This window comes from Hylobates moloch, unplaced genomic scaffold (assembly GCF_009828535.3).
Source record: "Hylobates moloch isolate HMO894 unplaced genomic scaffold, HMol_V3 SCAFFOLD_17, whole genome shotgun sequence".
NCBI lineage: Eukaryota > Metazoa > Chordata > Mammalia > Primates > Hylobatidae > Hylobates > Hylobates moloch.
In genome coordinates this window covers 35083947-35098804 of record NW_026652292.1, presented here as the reverse complement: position 1 = coordinate 35098804, position 14858 = coordinate 35083947, and the positions used below count along the sequence as shown (strand labels likewise).

Genomic DNA, 14858 nt, shown 5'->3' with positions numbered 1-14858 from the left:
TATTAAACACCCATGGCTAATGAGCCTTGTGATATACTGCAAAAATAAAGTGTACCCAAGATTTTAAAGATTTAGTACCAAAAAAAGAATGTAAGCTATCTTATTGCTAATTTTTTTATATATTACATGCTGAAATATTTTTGACACATTGGGTTAAATAAAATACCTTATTAAAATTTATGTCACTTGTTTATTTTGACTCTTTTTAATGTGACTACTAGAAAATATAAAATTACCCATGTGGTTACATTATATTTCTATGGGACAGTGCTGGTCTAGAGAGTTCTCACACCCATACCTATCAAGGATCACTCTTCTCAACTGCCTTTCATGCATGGCAGTTTTCTTAGTCAGCCTCTAACTGAACATTGTATGGCCCATGGGCCTGTCCCAGAGGCTAGATACCTGAAGGCTCGATACTGCCTACTGCTTGAGGCTGGGCTAGGGGCAACATGCCATGAGGAAGAGCAAATACAATGAGAGCCCGGGTCGTACCTGTTGGTCTTGTGCACATTTGTCTTGGATCCCAGAGAGGGAGTGAGGTCGTTAAAGCCATAATATATCAGTAACAAATCATAAGAATCCAATACCTGTGTCTTTGTTCAAATGCCTCTGCTTTCATTTGATTGACTGGCTGATTTCTGGCCTGTGGTGTGCCTAAATAGTATAATTTCCTCCTGACTCAATTGAATAATTTGAGAATTTGGAATCCAGAGAGATGTGCTTGAGTGTAGGCCACGCATTTTCTAGCTCTTTAGCAAGTTATTTTACCTTCCTAAACCTTGGTTTCCAGCTCTGTAAAACAGGGATAATGATACACGACTGTGTATTGCACAGAATTACTACAAGGAGCAAATCAGAGAGTGGGCAGCTTAGATTTATGTGGACTAGACTCTAGGATGAGTTCTTAAAGTGATAGTAGTTTAAGAAGCTGCAGAAGATTTGACTTCTGAGTAATTGAAATATCCCAGAGAGCATCCAGTGGCTGATGAACTGTTCTTCCCTTTGCTGACCATCTCAACACAAAGTCCATGGCAGAGTATGGACCAGAATACGTGTTATTGTTGAATGAGCTTAAATAAGTGTATATGCGACATATTGGTTAGTAGGAGAACTATCCCTATGTGTTTGTTTGTTTTTATAGCTATGTACACATTTTCATTCTTGAGAACCCCAAGGAACAAAATGTTATTGGCTTCCTCTCCAGAAACAAAGAACAGCTGCATTTGTCTGGGACATTTCCCAAGCTGCTCCTACTTCTGTGTGTGAAAGATGCTGTTGATCTACCGGCCCAACAATGAGGAGAGAGACTGAATTCCTACCACTCTCCTCCACAGGCACTCGTGCAGAACTGGGTGTGCCACGTGGATACTCTAGGGTGTCTTATGACCCCATAGCAATGGTGTTCAGTAAAGGGAGCATTACCTGCACTAGCTTTCCCCAAAACACACAGTGGAGACCATGGGGCCCCAGTGGAGGAAAGACCTGGAACATCCCTGCTTCTACCAGCAGTGGTCTCATTCTGACAATTGATGCTATACAGAGTGTGAAGCTGGTAGAGTCTTGAGAGGTGATTCTCAACCCTGGCTGCCCATTAGAATCTTTTGGACAGATTTTGAAAATACCCAATGTCCAGGCCTTGATCTTGATATTCTGATTTAAGTGAATTGGAACAGGGTGTTGGCACTTGGAGCTTTATAAAGCTCTCCCGGGTTGAGAATCACTGGTCTAAAATCAGGACTAGAAGCCCTGTCTCTCAATTTCTCATTCAGATAATTGGTGAAAACATGGGCTTCAGACTCAGATATCTTTGTATTTAGAATTCTGACTCATTTGTTAATTAATTCAGTCCTTGAATGAACTATTGAAATTCTCAGTTTCCATGTTTCTAAAATGGAATAACACTTAGAGCATTTTTAGAAAAATTAAGTGTCAAGACTTATGTCTATTTATTGTAAGCAACTTGAGGATAGGGACCTTCTGGTAATATAAATAACATTTAACTAAATAACTGTGATGTGTCAGACACTATACTAGACACAGCAAGGGCAACAATTATATTATCTCACTTAAGCCTCACAAGACAACTATATGTGAAATAAAGAACAATTCTGTGGGATGAAGAAAATAAGATGCAGAGAAGTCCCCTGTGGATGCCCAGGATCTCACAGGCTACAGCAAAGCTAAGATTTGGACTTCCATTTTTCTGACTTGAGAGTTCATTATTTTAACTGATGCAGTACAATGTCTCCCTAGCCTGTGCTAAATGCTGCATCATTAGCCCCTAGCATGATGCCTGCCACATGAAAGGTATTTAATAACATGCAACAAATGGATACAAATGAAAAGATGTAAATTAATGAATGAAGTACCTAGGTCATGGTAGACAGGTAACATTAATTCTCTTCTCTATTGATTAAATCTCTCCATTAGTCTATCAGATAAAAAAGGTTTATTTTAATCAGGGGCAACATCCAATAAGGAAAATTATAACATGCCTTATATTATTGCTGTTGCAAAATGAGAAACTAGACTTGCAGCAGATCAATCCCATTCTTTCATATGCTATTAGGCGGGTTATGATTTTAACTTGGAGTATGTTGATAGCTCCAGATAAGAAAGCAAATATTGGGCCAGATGCGGTGGCTCACGCCTGTAATCCCAGCACTTTGGGAGGCCGAGGTGGGCGGATCACTTGATATCAGGAGTTCAAGACCAGCCTGGCCAATATGGTGAAACCCTGTGTCTACTACAAGCACAAAAATTAGCCGAGCATGGTGGCTTATGCTTGTAATTCCAGCTACTCAGGAGGCTGAGGCAGGAGAATCGCTGGAACCTGGAGACGGAGGCTGCAGTGAACCAAGATCATGCCACTGCACTCCAGTCTGGGTGACAGAGCTAGACTGTCTCAAAAAAAAAAAAGAAAAAGAAAAAAAAAAAGAAAAGCAAATATTGGTTCATGCCCAGTTTTAAACTCTTGTTAATCTTCCAAATTACTATTTGGATACTAACTGTCAGAATGTTTTATGTATTTCCTACATGGATTCTGAACACAGCTGTGTTAAAACTCTGTGGGCTTATTTTAACACATTAGAGCAGCTTGGAATAGTTGGAAATACACAATAAGTGGAGTCAGCCAGCCTGAGTTCAGGTTTTGGCCATCCACTTACCAGCTGTGAAGCTTTAAGCCCAAGCATCTCAAATGAAGTATTCATGGCCTGGAGGTTTGGGACTTTATGGTGGAAGGTCTCAGAGATTCAGGATAAACAAGATTCATTCATTCATGCATTCACTAAGCAAATATTTATTGAATGTCAGGCATTGTCTTACAAGTGAAATGAATAAGACAGGGAAAAGTTCTGTTCTCATGGAGCTTTAGATTCTTCAAAAAGAGACACATAAATAAAATAATTTCAGGTACAGATTAATGTTTTTTTTTCAAATGAAAATAATATAAAACTATTTTAAAAGCCTGATAACATTGATTAATGAATGCTGATAGTTGACAACCAAAGTACACATTTTCCTTTCTAATAGTACCTTGTTTTCAATTAGGTATCTGCCATTCCTACACTTTACCTATGGAATGGGTCTGGTTGGCTCGTAACAAAGATATTCAACTTCTCATTGGTTTAGGGTGGCCATGTAACCTAAATAGTTTAATCAGGGTAAATCTCAAGACTCTGGTATTCTGGTGTGTAATGTTGGCATTCAAGTTTTTTGTTGTTGTTGTTCTGCCTTTCCTCTCAGAACCAGAGGATGAGGATGTAAAACAAAAACTTTTGGAGCCATTTTGCCACCAGGATGAAAATAGTTTAAGGATGAAGCTGACATGACAAAGGTGCAGGTAAATGAATTCCATTCAAAAGTAGGCTTTCTCTTAAGCTTGCTTTATCTCTGAACTTCAATTCATAAAAGCAAATACATTTCTTTATCATTTAAGCCAATTTGAACCCGATCTTCTGTTTCTTGCAGCCAAAGAATTCTCTAACTGATACAGAATTTGGTACCAGGAGTGGGATGCAATTAAATATAAACTCTAAAACAGACTTGTCTGAACAGGGATAACTAGGCAAAAAGCCTGTTGAGACTCAGGCCATATGTCTGCAAGGTATATCAGGGGAAATGGTAGGAAAAATTCAGGAGTTTGGATTACAGTAATGTCTTATAATAAAGAGACAATCTTAAGACGAAGTGGCCTATCTAAAAGCAGAGAAGGAAAAAATATGGCCTTACTTAGGAAGACCCTCTCTGAGTATGAACTGCAATCCAAAATGACTAGAATCTAGTGGTGTTGCAAAGACTAAATACTCCACTCCAAGTTAAGGTTCATACATGTGAAAACAGGAGGTAAGATGGGTGCAACAGACAACACTAACCCCTCAGGCTACTCCCTAATACTTCCTACTAAAAAGTCTCCATCTGACAGAGCAAACAAGTACAGTTGTGATAGAACCTGTATTAGTCTCTTCTGCATTGCTATAAAGGAATACCTGAGGCTGGGTAATTTATAAAGAAAACACATTTCTTTTGGCTCACATTTTCTGCAGGCTGTACAGCAAGCATGGTGCCAGCATCTGCCTCTGGTGAGGGTGTCAGGAAGCTCACAGTCACGGCAGAAGGCAAAGGGGAACCAGTGTTTCACATGGTGAGACAGGAAGCAAGCAGGGGGTGGGGGAAAGTGCCACGTTCTTTTAAACAACCAGATCTCCCATAAACTCGGAGTGAGAACTCACTCATTACCACGAGGAAGGCACCAAGCCATTCATGAGGAATCCACCCCCATGACCCAAACACCTGCTACTAGGCTTCACCTCCAACATTAAGGATCGCATTTCAACATGAAATCTGGAGGGAACAAAACATCCAAACCATATCAGAACCTGAGGGCAGGGAGCAAATCATTATACTCCAAGTTATTGTCAGAAACTTCCAGAAGAAGAGCCAAGATAAAAGTGGTGATTACACTAAAGCCTGACGTGATGATGATATAACAGAGGCCTGTTTTTAGACAGTGGAAATTGCTGACTCAAATAGAATGAGCAGAGACAGGCTTTCTGTCTATGGTTTCTAGCCCATGGAAGTGATTTGTCAAATATACTGATGATAATTAAGTTTTGTAAAAAGCTATTGTATTAGTCTGTTTTCATGCTGCTATGAAGACATACCCAAGACTGGGTGATTTATAAAGGAAAGAGTTTTATGTTTTTTGTTTTTGTTTTTTTTTTTTTTTGAGATGGAGTCTCACTGTGTCGCCCAGGCTGGAGTGCAGTGGTGCGATCTTGGCTCACTGCAAGCCCCGCCTCCTGGGTTCACGCCACTCTCCTGCCTCAGCCTCGCGAGTAGCTGGAACTTCAGGCACCCGTCACCATGTCTGGCTAACGTTTTGGTATTTTTAGTAGAGATGGGGTTTCACCGTGTTAGCCAGGATGGTCTCGATCTCCTGACCTCATGATCCACCTGCCTCGGCCCCCTGAAGTGCTGGGATTACAGGTGTGAGCCACCGCGCCCGACCAAAGGAAAGAGTTTTAATGGACTCACAGTTCCTCATGGGTTGAGAGGCCTCAGGAAACTTACAATCTTGGCAGAAGGGGAGGCAAACATGTCCTTCTTCACATGGCAGCAGAGAGAAGAAAAATTAGTGCCCAGCAAAGGGGGAAGCCCCTTATAAAACCATCGGAACTCGTGAGAACTAGCTCACTATCACCACAACAGGATGGGGGAACTGCCCCCAGTATTCATTATTTCCACCTGGTCCCTCCCATAACACATGGGGATTGTGGGAACTACAATTCAAGATCAGATTTGGGTGGGGACACAGCCCAACTATATCAGCTATATTGCTAAAGAAATTCCAATCCTGGATAACCACAGTCCATGTCTGCTCAAGTCCTAAGGCAATCTCAGGCTCTGTAAAGTTACACACACAGAAAAGGAAAAGGGGATGCTAAACTTATACAGCCCCTGGGAAGGGAAACTTCTCTAGATATGGCTATGGAGGTCAATGAACAGAGAAGAGTCTCCCAGAGATGAAAACCGGAGCCTGCAAGATTGCTTGACTAAGATACTCCCCCACTGTCAGAGCATTATCAGACCATAATGCTGAAAGAAAGAAAGAAGATCCTCAGTATCAGCATCTCTAAGTCAGAAGCTCAAGATTCACCCTGACTGATTGGATTGTTTAAGTCATGTTCTCATCCCAAGTCACATACCCGTCCTGGGGGATTACGTCTTGTATGTACTAATGTCCAGTGTGTGTGTTTGTGTGTGTGTGTGTGTGTGTGCGTGTGCACGTGTGCGTGTGTGTTTTCTCAATTCTCTTTGTAATTGACATTTTTTATTGAAGTCATTCTTGTTCTTTTCTTTATTGTGTATTGAATGTGTGGGTGATTGGTAAATTTGCTATAGCCATAGTTTTGTCTAACTGCAAAGAACTACATCCAAAATGAAGTAAGATTTCATATCATCCAGAAGTCCTGGACTTGGAGACAGATGCTGCAACTGGATAATACTTTGGTTGTGTATTTTTAGGAGACAGAGTGAGAATGTTTTATTTAGATATGGACATTTTTGAAAACGAATGTATGGAAAGATGAGTGGACTTTCTAAACCACTTCTATGTATCCAAGGATTTAGCAAATAATGTATTATTAAAATATTAGGGCTGCGTTTCTGACAGTCAGAGAAAGGAGTTACAAATAAAGGTGGGAAGCTAGAATGAACTCTGTAGTGTTGAATTGGAGTTGGAGGTATCAGCATGAACTCATGGCTTTTAATTTATAGATACATACAGAAATAGACACAGATATATGCATGTGTGTTCCCACATGTATTTCCTATTTCTGTCTGCAGAGAGAGCTTAGAAGCAATGACACCCAATACCAATTAACATACCAATTGCCCAGATCTTGGTTTCTTAATACCATTTACCAATAAAAGTTACTAGGTCTCTTGGAGAAAGTGGCTGATTCTAGGTCTGAGACAGGGTAAGTATAAGATGGGCATGAATTGCCTTATAATGGCAGAAATAAGAAAATACACCCACAAAAAGATTGAGAATATGTCAAAAGAACACAGGAGGCTACTTGAAGAAACTCCCAACAGTCAAATCTGGGACAATTTGAGCAATAAAATAATGTTAGTAATGGATTATAATCCAAGGAATAAAATAAGAATGCACAAGACTATACTGATATTAACAAACAAATAAATGGGAGAGAAGAAGAAGTACAGTAGAATTCCAACTAATAAATATAAAAGAAATAATGGAGTTAGAAAATCGCCATTTGGCAAATACTACCCTAATTGCTTTAGGCAAGATTCACCAATAAATTTTAAAATTAGTGAACAAAACTATGATGACTAACAAGATATTTACATATGTCAAAATATGTCACCTCCCTCATCTTCTATCTGCTGGCTTTATCCCTATTTGAGCCTTCCTATATTGGTTAGCTTTCACTTCATAAGTTTCATATTAATTACAAAGCAAACAATAGTGACATTATAGTAGGGAAACATGGCAGGCTCCATGTTAATTCAGTGATCAAAATTTTCATGACCTATAATGGTCCAAATTGGCATCATATGTCTGATTACGATGCACTAAGATGGATACAGCATCACTCTGTAATATTTATTCCAAAAATATATAACCCAAATTTAAATTGTGAGCAAACATTAGACAAACCCAACTGCAGTGCCGTTTCGTGAAATAACTGACCAAAATTCTTTGAAAATACTAAGGTTACCAATAACACACACACACAAACCTCCTCCAGATTAAAGGAAACATAACAACCAAATGCAAAGTGTGATCCTGGATTAGGTCCTGAGCCAGAAAAAAAGATCATTAGGATAACTGATGATATTTGAATAAGGTCTACAGATTAGATAATAGTATTATATCAGAGAAAAATTCCCGATCTTAATCATTGTACATAGTCCTGTTAGATGTCAACATTTGGAGAATCTTGGTGAAGAATATGGAGAAAGCCTTTGTACAATTTTTGAAGCATGTTTGTCAATAAAATCCTTTCCAAATGAAAAGTTTTTTAAATTTAAAGATGTCAAAAAAACTGCTCAGCCTTTAAAATATTTCCATGTTCATTCCTTCTTCAAATCCTTTCCTGACCCCTCATTTATTGTAATTCTATACTTATGTTTACTTCTCTATTATAATGGTTTCTATTATGACTCAGAGTTCCATAAACTGGCAGCCTGTGGGCTAAATTGGCCTTCAATTCTTTTCTTTTGACTGCCACAAAGCCTCCTCCCTAAATCTGATTTGTCATAGCTCCCCACTACTCCTTATTGTCTCAGTTATCAGTCTGGCTTCCTCATTTAAGATATTTCTTTTTTGTTAGTTTAAGCCTTTCTACCAAAATCTTGAAATCTTGTGTAATAACTTATGCAAAATGTATTTCCATAGATAACTTCAGGCTCTGTTCAAATGATCATATTCGCTGATTCATGGGATCGATCTGAGTTAACGTGCACTTGAATTTTATTACATTATGAAAATAAGTGCTATTTCATTTTTGACTCAGAAATAGCCATTAGTCATCAAGTCGTAACACTGATCTTTGAGGTTAATAGCAATTTAGATCAATCACAAAATATATGAAAATGAGGAGATTCCGAGAGATTCTGTATTTACTCATTTCTCAGAAACCTGATGGGTCTTGCTCTAGGGATTGCATCATCTCTTCCAGAGTCTTCTCCTACTCCATAATCCAATCACCTGGGAAGCTTTTAAATACTCTTTCAAAGCTTTTTTTCAATGCTTAAAAAATACCTAGACCCTACTCTCAGAGATTCAGATTTAATTGCTGTACAGTAGGGTACAGGCATTATTAGTTGCTTCATAAAAAAAGGAGGACCTATGACTTCCTCTTGCCCAAAGCTTTATTTCTGAATCGCTTGGTCTAACCCATTCATTTCTCCCACCACTTGGTGTCTTCTTAATCCCACAGACTTCCAAACTTACTATTCATGCTTCAGTTTCCATCTTCAATTTTCCCATTGAACTTGACTTCTGGCATTTTCTTTTTTGTGGCTCTCCATCGGCCATAGTAGGGTCACCCTCTGTGAACTGCTTTAGGTTTTCTTAGGAAACTGCCCACACAACTGGCTCCAGAGATTTTGCTACCTCAATGTCACCTCCCCTGTCTTCCATCTGCTGCCGGATTTATCTATATTTGAGCCTTTCCATATTGGTTAGCTTTCTCCGCCTTAAAAAACCACCTCAAAACTTAATGGTTTAACACAATCAAATGATCCTACGGAAGAACTAGTATTTCTTCTAGTCTGAGCCAGTTGGGCTGGAGTGGAACTCAGTGACATCTTTGAGACCCTCAGCTGGGCTGACTGGGACAGCTGGGGCTCTTCTCCACATAGTCTCCCATCCTCTGATCAGTCAACCCGGGCTCATTCATGTAGTGATGGGAGGGCTCCATGGAAGCAGCAAGAGAGGGCAAGCCCTAGGGAGCGAGTGTTTCTCCAGGCCTCTGCATGCATTGCATGTGCTGATGTCCCATTGGCAGCCATAGTCATTCACATGGCCAAGTCCAGAGTCAACGTGGGAAGGGGCTACTTGCAGACTGAGGGCCTGAATCACTGGTGGCCATTGCTACAAAAGTAGACAATCGTCTTCCCTGAAATTCCAATTATTCACAGTCCTTTCACATGCAAAAATATACTGATTCCCACCAGGATCCCCATGAATTGCATTCAATTATGGCAAAGTCTAGGATCCTGTGATTTCTGTCAAGTCCAAATGAGGGTTAGGCTTCTCACATGCATTTCCTTGGCTGTGACTTCCCTGGATCCAGAGACCTGTAAATTAAAGAGATAAGTTATATGCTCTGCACACACTCAACAAACAATAGTGAGACAGGGATAGGACAATGGCAGTAAATACGTCCCTTAAAAAGGGGAATTAAAAGACATATAGCAGTCACCAATTCCAATTCATAATCCTGCTGGGCACATGTTGCCAGGTCCCCCTATTCGGACAGCAGGATCCACTCTGCTCCAGGGGAGTAGCTCCCAGTCCATTGTTCTCTATTACTCTGGGCTCCTCCACCTGGGCTCTGGGCCTTTCCTCCCGAGACAGCCTCCTTTTTCCATAGAAATGGCCTGCGTTGGCAGCTGAATAGCCTTCTGAGCCTACTCCTCACTCAAAAAAATTGTGGGACCCAAAGTCATTTTTCAGTTTGTGAAATCTCAGAGCCTTTTACTCCGATCTGGCTAAGTTCTCCACCGCACCCCCCACCACCCCCCAGTAAAATTCTCTTTAAAATATAGGTCTTCTATTATTTTCACTGAAGTCTACCACATGCTCTAAAGTCAGGTCCATAATTCTTTTTGTGAGTGGTCTCTCACTGCTTTGGGCCTGTCTGGCTGCTGTGGAACACCTGATGATTCTTAAAAGCCTTTTCGTCTAGCTGAGATGTTCCATTGGGAATCACTTTGTAAAACACAAAACCCAATATTCAAGAATAAGTAAGGTTCAAATAAAGAAGAAGGGAACCTTTCTGCAAAGGTAGCAATATAGGGAGAGGCCAGGAAATTGCAATGAACACATCTGGGACACTCAGTTCTCCCTGGATGCTGTGTGGATGGGTAAAATGAGATGAAAGGAACAAGGTTGAGTCAACAGCCAAAATTTGACAGCTACCATCTCAATGTATATTTAGCATCCTGGAATTTTTTTTTTTAATTTAACATTATTTTACAAGTATGTTTGCAAATTATTGCATGGTATTTATCATATATTATTTGAAATGGCTGGATGGTTCTCCATCAATTTAATATACAATCATTTACCATTCCCCTATAGTACTACATTTAGGCAGTATTGGTTTTCTGCTGTTTAAATAACTGCTATGATCATCTTTATACATTTTTATGTTTAAGTCACTGATTACAATGTGTTTTCCAATCTTTCAAGAATTAGATCACTGGGTAACATATTTAAGGCAAGTGACTTAAGTGGCCAGTGTTTTCTAGAAGACTTATACCAACTCTCAACCCTTTAATCTACCTGTTAAAGTCCACTTTAACCTACCTGTTTCCCTGAAGGCTTAGCACCATAGGGTTTTATCACTTTTCTTTCTTTTTTTAAAGAATTTTAGCAGACACAATGGCATCTCCTGATTTCTATGTACATTTTTTAAATTTATAAATACTACAATCATTTATCCTTTTGCTAATTTAGCAAAACTAATTTTCCTTGTGTAAAGTTAGCTCTAATCCTAGAGTGTAAAAGATAAAAGGCCCAGCTGCAAATGATAGAAATGAAAAAAAAATCCAACAATAAAAATATTAACACTGGCTTTTTTCTTTTTTCTTTCTCACATAAAAGAATTCTGGGGATAGCTCAGGGCTGCCAGGAACTCTGTATTGTCAGCAACTTGTGCTTTATTAATCTCATCACTCTGTTATCCTAGGTGACAGCTTCTGCCTTATGATCTGCATTCCAGTCAGTGGGAAGGAGATGGGGTGGGAATGTGATAAGCCACTTCCCTTGAAGGACATTTTCCAGAAGGTGAGCGCCACATCTGTTTATATCCCATTGGCCAGCACTTAGATTTATTTCCAAGAAGAAAAAGGAGAACAGATACCATGTTGACCAGCAGTCTCTGCCACAGACAGCTAATCTCCACCTTCCACTAAGGCTGAGAAATTACCAGCATGGGAGGAAAAGGTGGTGCAGTTCAGCAGAAGAAGTAAATGTGAGAAGAGAGGCAAGACTTAGACTGGCAAGGAGAGGCAGGTGTGCAGAGGCGGGAAAATACCACTTGCGTGAAGTCAGCTTCTCCCTGATTCTAGACTCTTGGCTGCTTCACCCTCAGCCCTCTCTGATAGACCTTCCACCTCCTCCCCAAATTTTAAACAGTTTTTAATGCCCGGCTCAGATCTCAAATCTTCCCTGACCAGGACCAGACCAAACAGTCATTTAAAGCTAGACACCAAGCTGAGTCTTCTTATATATCATTTCTGTAAGTTTAATTGACCCCAAGAGATTACAAATACATTGCAAACAGACATAGTACCTTTCATTTTTCAGTGGCCACCATCACCTACCAATCTAGCTTTCTGTATTCTCTTATCTCAATTTAGTCATCCCTAGCTCTTCCCAAATATTCTGTTTGTTAGGAACCCAGGATTTTAAAGTTCAGTGAATGTAATTTTCCCAAGAAGGTAGCAGATGTTTATTTACACCATCAGCTTTTGTGGACTTGTAGTTGGTAAACAGACAATATGGCACTAGGATAAGAACACTTGGAACTTAGTAATATGACATGCTTTTCATTTGGTTGTTTTGTTTTAATTTCCACAGATCTGCTTTTTAGATAACCCACAGTTGCCAAATCGTATATTTCTGAAAATCACTGTGTGTGACTTGAAATTATCTATCAGAACACATTATGTGGCCGGGCGCAGTGGCTCACGCTTGTAATCCCAGCACTTTGGGAGGCCGAGGCGGGCGGATCACAAGGTCAGGAGATCGAGACCACAGTGAAACCCCGTCTCTACTAAAAAATACAAAAAAATTAGCCGGGCGTTGTGGCAGGCGCCTGTAGTCCCAGCTACTCGGGAGGCTGAGGCAGGAGAATGGCGCGAACCTGGGAGGCGGAACTTGCAGTGAGCCGAGATTGCACCACTGCACTCCAGCCTGGGCGACAGAGTGAGACTCCGTCTCAAAAAAAAAAAAAAAAAAAAGAAAACAGAACACATTATGTATATGGAAAATTGTGAAATGATGCTTGATAAGATGCAATAATTTGTTTCAGGAAAAAGGGGTATTTACTCATTTTTTCACAAATATGTAATATATATTAAGTGTCTGCTACCTACAAGGCACAATGCCAGCTCATGTGGTGTCAGATAATATGGGGGACCCAAAGATGAATCAGGCCAGACCAGGATTCTGCTCTCAAGAAAGTTTTAGTCTTCTAGGTGAGAAACACATACATATATGCTAGCATATAACCCTTTAATTATTCCTTTCACTGTTAGAAGATGGAAGAACCCCAGTGGTAGAGGGAAAACCTTGCCATAGATTGATCAAGCACAAATAGGCAAACAAAGAATGGCTCAAAGCAGACCTTGACTTTAGCCCCTGAGTCTCCTCTCAGTCTATAGACTGTGGGAATTTGGGCCCACTACTTATTTCTCTTCTGTAAAATGAGGATAATAACACCGACATCACACTCAATACCTGTCTTGTTAGTCCGCAGAAGTCATTAAAGATTCTGCTGGGCACAACATGCTGTAAGATAGCTAATGGCCTTATTAAGCAGGCTATAAACTACAACTTGATACAATTATAAATGAATACATTCTTTTATAGCTACAGAATTATTCAACAGATCACTCATTCCAGATCAAATGGGTCAGCTTGCTTCACTTCCAGAAAGTTCTTGGCGTTTCTTGAATTGTCAGGCTGAGGCTTGAAGAAGGAGGAACCCCTGAATTCCGGAGTCAAGGTAACCACCGGAAAGCCAGGTGCTTGGGCGTTCCTCTTCCCTGGTTGCCACTAGGGGAGGCCCCCGGACCTAAAAATACCTCTACTGGCAGCCAGGGAAGGGAGTAGGGAAGAAGCCATGTGGGGAGATGGGATGAGAAATTGGGAAAAGAAGGTGAGAGAATGCCAAGGAAATCTTGTTTTGCCTAGAGATAGTGTCTAAGGTCAGTCCTTTCCTTCTCCCTTTGTCGTTGGAAGTATAGCTGAAGACTGAGGAATTACCACCTTCTTCTTTCCCTTTTCCATATCTAGTTCTGTCTTCTTCACTCTGGGAATTCTGATGTGGCAGGAACAATGGGAAGGGAGTGTAGTGGGGGTAGAGGTGAATACCAGCAGGATCCCTTGGTTCTAGCACCTGAGCTGCTCATCTGGACAATGTAGCACCCTCCAATTCTGTACTTTTGTCATGACCACACTTGGGAAACTCTGTTCCTCTTCCTCCATCTCTCCTTCCAGAAACTGGCCTTTAAAGGTGCTTCTGAGCTATGGACCCAGATTAATCACCCAGTAAACTGAAGTTATATTTGGGGTACTTTTCTGGTTGCTGCCTTATTTGTGTATATTGCAGCTTATTGTGTATAGCAACCTTGAGATACTGAAGAGACCTGGGTACATGGGAAGAAAGGCAGAAAGGACACAGTGGGTAAGAGCATAGGAGTGCTCCCAACTACTTCACCAATAAGAGGCAAAGCCTTTAGAAACTGCCTGCCTCTCAGTTGCAAATGATATATTTGGATGGACTCAGGTCATTGTGTGACAAATCAGAAACCAAGGTCTGAAGTCCCGAGAATGAGAGTTGTGCCTGGAAGATTGAGGGTGGGGAGAGAGGAAGACTGCTGTAGTGGGGTTGTTGAAATGGGGACCCTAGATCTTTGGCTTGAAGGAAGTGGACACTGGGATAAGTGCAGTCAAAGAACTGATGATTGACAGAGGGTGCCCCAGAACAGCCCACTGGTAGGGATTACTAAGTCTAAAGGGGTACATGGGCATGGGTAATTTTAAGAGAATTACATTCCAAATCCTAGTTTCCATATATACTCTTTCTCAAAACTGATCATGTTTGGACACCCCTTGGCTGTCATGCTAGTTCTCATACTTGATTCCTTTTGTGCGATGGCCTCAGTGGCACTTTTTAAAAGGAAAGTCTACCTGTCATGCATGCCAAATCTCACCAGGGTGTACTGTCCCCCAGAGGAAAGCCCTGGATGGTGCCAGAGAGGGTCAACCTGAAATATCGATGCCTGTGTCTCACATACATATTTTGCATTGATTTTAAGTAGGAGGAGGTGAAAGATTAACATTATAGTTTCAAATTAAAGCAAAC

General features: G+C 40.5%; 1 long non-coding RNA gene across 1 annotated transcript in view; it reads right to left on the bottom strand.

Annotated features, from left to right (window-relative positions):
* Positions 1-3075: 3075 nt before the first annotated feature.
* LOC116456869 (uncharacterized) overlaps positions 3076-14858 on the bottom strand; it is a 19256-nt gene continuing 7473 nt past the window's right edge. The window contains exon 3 of the long non-coding RNA XR_004244830.2: positions 3076-9837. This is a non-coding gene — a long non-coding RNA (uncharacterized LOC116456869). The remainder of the gene's footprint in view (positions 9838-14858) is intronic.